Source organism: Mercenaria mercenaria, chromosome 2 (genome assembly GCF_021730395.1).
Source record: "Mercenaria mercenaria strain notata chromosome 2, MADL_Memer_1, whole genome shotgun sequence".
In the NCBI taxonomy this organism is placed as follows: Eukaryota; Metazoa; Mollusca; class Bivalvia; order Venerida; family Veneridae; genus Mercenaria; species Mercenaria mercenaria.
The window spans coordinates 90,547,970-90,553,969 of NC_069362.1; positions in this window are offsets into that span (position 1 = coordinate 90,547,970).

Sequence of the window (6,000 nt, forward strand, 5' to 3'; positions counted from 1 at the left end):
TCGAATACAACGGTACTCATGATATTCTATATAACGTCTGCTTTAAATACATAAACACTTTTAAATTCGAGAGGCATTTGTAATACATATAAACATTTTAATAATAGATATGCTTCCCTAAGAGGGTACATATTCTATGTCTAAATCAACAATTACCTAAAGACAAAAAATACATTATTTTAGCAAACGTTAGATGGAGTGCCGTGAATGGCTGCTGGTTCCATTTAGTGTAAATCAATTGTTACGGGGCGACCGGGAACGATCATTGTGTCGTACTCGACATCAGTTTAGTAGATCTCTGTTTCCTGTCCGGTCCAGAACTCTCTTATCTATCAAGGGATTATAATATTACCTGGTATAAATTTTCCCCATAATAAGACGACGTGGCATGCGCAACACCCAGAACCCTAGCTTAAAAGTCGATATCACACTTGGAGATCAAAGATCAATAGGTTGTTTTTTTTTTAAATCCGGTCCGTAACTCTGTAATGCAAAACAGGATTTAAATATCAGTTGGCACAAATATTCCACTGGATGAGACAACATGTCGAGAGCAAATCCCGAACACTTAGCTTAAAGGTCAAGGTCACACTTGGAGGTCATAGGCCAAGAGGGACATTTTCCTGTCCGGTCTGTAACTCAACAATCCTTTAAGGAATTTTAATATTACTCGACACAAATGTACTCATAATAAGACTATATGTCACGAGCAACACTCAAACCCCTAGGTCAAAGGTCAAAGTCACATTTGGTCAAAGGTCGATAGGGTTTTTTCCTGCATGATCAATAACATCATCATCCATATAGAGATTTTACTACTTAGCACAAATGTTTTCCGTTAGGAGACAAAGTGTCTTAAGCAAAGCCCTTAACCCTGACTCAAAGGTCAAGGTCAGTGTCATAGGTCAAAAGTCAATAGGATAATTTTCCTTTCTGGTCAATAACTCTTGATCTCTGTCCATTCTAAAAAATATTCTTATATAAGCTTAAGTGTTTATGGACCAAATTAAAAATGTTGGTGTATTGTCCTTTAATATGATGATATTTTACATTTTTTCTCATATTTTCCTACCAGTTTCAAAATGAAATGTTGTCAAAATTAAAGTAATATACGTTGGTTTATATATTTAGATGTTATGAAACAATTAACAACTGTAGATTTTTGTATTTGCAAATTTTAATCCAAGTGTTGTATTATAACACATTTTATATATAGTGCTATATTTTTATACCTGATAGACAGATATCGGTTGATCATTTCCCCCTAAATAACTATGCCCATTTACACTGAACTTCACAGAAGTGACCCATAGTTGGTCCCTTTTTAGATTTCTTCAACTCAGGTCATCCATTCTGAAATCCTTCTATAATGTATATAGTAACTGCAACGTATGTCTGTCTGTTCTGTTCATTCTGATTTTGTTTCCAGTCTGTATTTTGTCATCCATCAAGGCATTTTGATATTATAATGTTATTAATCAACTTGAAGTATTTTCGTATTGGCCTTGTTATTTGTCCAAGGGTTTTGTCCAATACGGCTGCCCGAGGACAAATAACTAGGCCAATATGAAATCGCTTGATTAATGAATAGCCGCCGGTTTCTTTTTGCCACGCCGGTATTTGGCAAATTCAGCCCATATTTATACGTGCTTTACAAAAATGAAAATTGCCTTAAATTGTTACATTAACCCACCTATTTTAAAGTTAGTATGTTTTGATATGATATCATTACTAGTTTTTTGTAAATCAGTACGAGAAAATTACATTTGCCATGGCAAAAGCGGTTTTGCAATGGCAAATCGGTCTTTTGCCATGGCAAGAAAATTCGTGATTTTGCCATGGCAATTTTTTTTCATTTTTCTTAAAAATTGATTTTAACTATTTCCAAACGAATGTATTGGTAGAAATATGTTGTTTCATAACTCAGTTTTTTTTATTTTGCCATGGCAAAAACTGGCCATGGCAAGATTCTGCCATGGCAATTTTGCCACGGCAAGGTTCTACCATGGCAATTTTGCCATGGCAAGTTTCTGCCATGGCAAGATTCTGCCATGGCAACTTTGCCATGGCAAGATTTTACCATGGTAAGTTTGCCATGGCAATTAATTTATTTTATCAAATATTTTAAAGGAAGTTTGATAATTTTAGTGATTATGAAATACAATACTGGCAGGAAAAGAGAAGATTTTAGATTTCTTGTGTTGGCACATTTAAATCAGCAAGCACAGAATCTTGCTACATAGATTGTTTCACCATTACTGGGATAAATGCTGATTGATTTTCAGCGGCAAGAAGTAGTTTTTACATCCTTGTTTTAATGAATGAAAATGTGTGAAATGTATTTGTAATATTACATAACGGTCATCGTGTGCCATATATTTTTCTATTCAGAACAATACAAATATTACTTAAATTACAGAACATATCTATTCATCAAATAAGTAAGTTTCTTTCGTTTATGAAATACGATATTAGTTATTATCATAGTATCTTGATCTTTGATGTTATATATGACTCGAGAATTTTAGCAGGCCTGGATAATCTAAGCCGCGCAAAAACAGAAAAAAAAATATCCGAACAAAACTGTTTAGCGCTTTAAAGTGTTTTTATATTCTTGATCTGCATTGAGGTACTTAAGCATTCAAGACATCATACAGCAATTTTAATGACGAATAGGAAAAATGTGTATCAGATTTTCCCTTGCACATAGGTTTGTGCAACATATGCTATGTTACAAAAACCCGTAGAAAGTCACACACCAGCGGAACCGGTAATAGGTTCGATGCCCGGTCGCGTCATACCAAAGACGTAAAATGGTACTAGAAACTTCCTCACTCGGCGCTCAAGACGGTAGTCTTAGGACTTGTAAGCCGCGCAAAAATAGATAAAAATATCGGAACAAAAATGTTAAGCGCTTTAATGATTTTATATTCTTGTTCTGCATTGAGGTACTTAAGCATTCAATACATGATTGTGAATACAGCGATTTTAATGACGAATAGGAAAAGTGTGTATCAGATTTTCCCTTGCAAATAGGTTTGTGCAACATATGCTATGTTACAAAAATGAGCATTTTGCAAAACCCGTAGAAAGACACACACCACCGGAAACGGTAATAGGTTCGATACCCGGTCGCGTCATACCAAAGACGTAACAATGGTACTAGAAGCTTCCTCACTTGGCACTCAAGACGGTAGTCCTAGGACTTGTCAGCCCGGTGTCAGTATAATGTTACTGGGTGGGGTATCAGATCACGTTTTACGGAGTGATATTCTAGTGAGGCAGCACTATAAAGTTGGGCGTTGTGCTCACTGCTACATTTTTTAAAATTTTCCATAAAAAGTGATTTTAACTATCTCCAAACGAATGTATTGGTAGAAATATGTTGTTTCATATCGATAACTCAGTTTGTTTTGTTTTTATTTTGCCATGGCAATTAAGTTATTTTTTAAAGGAATTTCGATAATTTTAGTGATTATGAAATACAATACAAGAGAAACAGAGAAAATTTTAGATTTCCTATGTTGGCACATTTAAATCGACAAGCACAGAATCTTGCTACAAAGATTATCTCACCATTGTTGGGATAAATGCTAATTGATTTTTAGTGGCAAGGAGTAGTTTTTTACTTCCTTGTTTTAATGAATAAAAATTGATAAAATGAAATTGTAATTATATAACGGTGATCATATGACATATATGTTTTCTGTTTAGAACAATACAGATATTTCTCGAATTACATGTATAAAAAGTAAGTTTCTTCCGTTTAATATGAAATACGATATTAGTTATTATCACAGTATCTTAATCTTTGATGTTATATATGACTCGAGGATTTTTTCAGGCTTGGATAATCTAAGCCGCGCAAGAAAAGAAAAGAAATCCGAATAAAAAGGTTTAGCGCTTTAAAGTTTTCTTTCAATCTTTATCTAAATTTAATTGCGAACATTGAGGTACGTAAGCTTTCTGGAAATGATTGTGAATACATCAATTTATAATAACGAAAAAAAAAGTATGTATCAGATAGTTTTATGCAACATATGCTATGTTACTTGATATTTCACTGACACAAACAAATTTTCTTTTTATTTCATGTGTAAAACTCTATTTTTGTTGGGTAATTTATAAAATGTCCCAAATCGCGGGAAAGGTCAGCCGAAAGCATAACCCAAATGACGTCATTTTAACGACGTCATCGTCATTATGGTCTCCTGTATTCATAACGCTTGGTATACAATTTGACTTCAATCGCGACGGAGGACTAGAATTAATTCGGCAAAAACAGTGAAAAATAAAAATGATAATCTACCCGTAGAAAGTCACCCACTGGATTATAATGTCGTTCTTGTCGCCGTCAGTGACTCCGCATTATTATTACGTCACTGTCGTACATTTAATTCAGGGATAGGCTACGTATCGATGGCAGATAGCTAGCATTTGTTGGGAAGTTTAACGTGTCAGGCAAGCGAATTTTAAGTGCATCGGTGCAATTTTAGTTGTATTTATATGAAATTATTATTAAATGACAATACTTAAAGACAGAGACTATTTTGCGGAGAGATAGAGCTCATAAATTGTTGTTTATGAATGGCAAGGGAAAACTTTAGTTGACAAATCGAGCTATGTCCTACACGTTCGGCTGGGAATCATTAGTGATTAAGTTGGTTTTTAGGCATGACCAAGTTATTATTATTATCATCATCATCATCATTATTATTATTATTATCATTATTATTATTATTATTTTTATAATATTGTGAGGCATGATGCCTCACGACCTCTTTTCATGCAATGGTTTTGCACTGCTTTTACGGCCTATCTGTAGTTTTTTATTTTTATTGCAAAATTGTTAGGCTATCTGTCAACTACACTTTAATCACAGCTTATTGTTCCGTAACCTTTCTAGGCATTGACAGATAACCAGATGCATTATTAAATTGTTGTTTACTAAACTACATTCCAAAATATTAAGTCACGTGTTTGTTTCAGTAGTGAAACTTTTTAACTGTAGCTTTCGCAGGGATTTTTTTATAAAAGTACGCAATGTCAGCCTGAATTATTCAACAGTTCAATCAACAATTACCTGCTGTATTAAATTAAATCGATGTTTTCATGTAACGTCCATTGTTGACTTTGTAAAGCTTCATAAAAGTTTATGTCAGTTGAAATTTTGACAGCTGTCAGCCATCTTGGATTTTTGTAAGTATGCACCGGGTAACTAAATCTCTATTTAGACGGACCGAAATCGCTTCATTTTCTGCAGAAATAATTAGTTTTTTATTGTCAAGTATTTGATATTTAATACTTGGCATGTATGATGATTCGCAGCGTTCTAGGTTGTCTCATTTTTTAAAATTTGTCCGACTTTAGCTGTTTTGTTTTGTTTAGAGGTTAAGCTCCGCCCTATTTGCATATATGGAAATGTTCGTATTCCGAATGACGTCATGGTCGAACGAAGTAAGTTCGTAGCCTCAACTCGGTTACGGATCTTTCCGGGTATTTCCGGCTTTGGCCTTATTTAGATTTGGTACTACATCCTCATTTGCATACCATGCATACCAAAATAGTTAACTACTGGAACGCAAGAATCATCCCTTTGCCTCCGTCTCTTGTACATACAGGCTGTAATTTCGGTCGCTCTCAGATCTTTTAACTATTTTACCTCAATACTTGTAACAAAATTGTTCAAACTTTGAAACATCAAGGTACTTATTACTAGTAAATTACAGTTATATTTATTAGCTGTATTTGGCTGTTTTTCTCTTAGAAAAACCCTGAAGATTCTAGAGTTTTAGTTTCGGTCCGTCTGCTTCGCGATTTTTGCCGATAGTTCATAACCATTGTTTTTATTGGTGTCTTAATCAATAATTATTGTTAAGGCTCTTAAAAATAAAAAAAAAGTTGTTTAAAACCGAAAGGAACATTGTCAGTAGTTTATTTAACAGTTCATTTAACTTTGAAATAATTTTGAACTCGGGCGCTACCAGCCTTTATATTTGG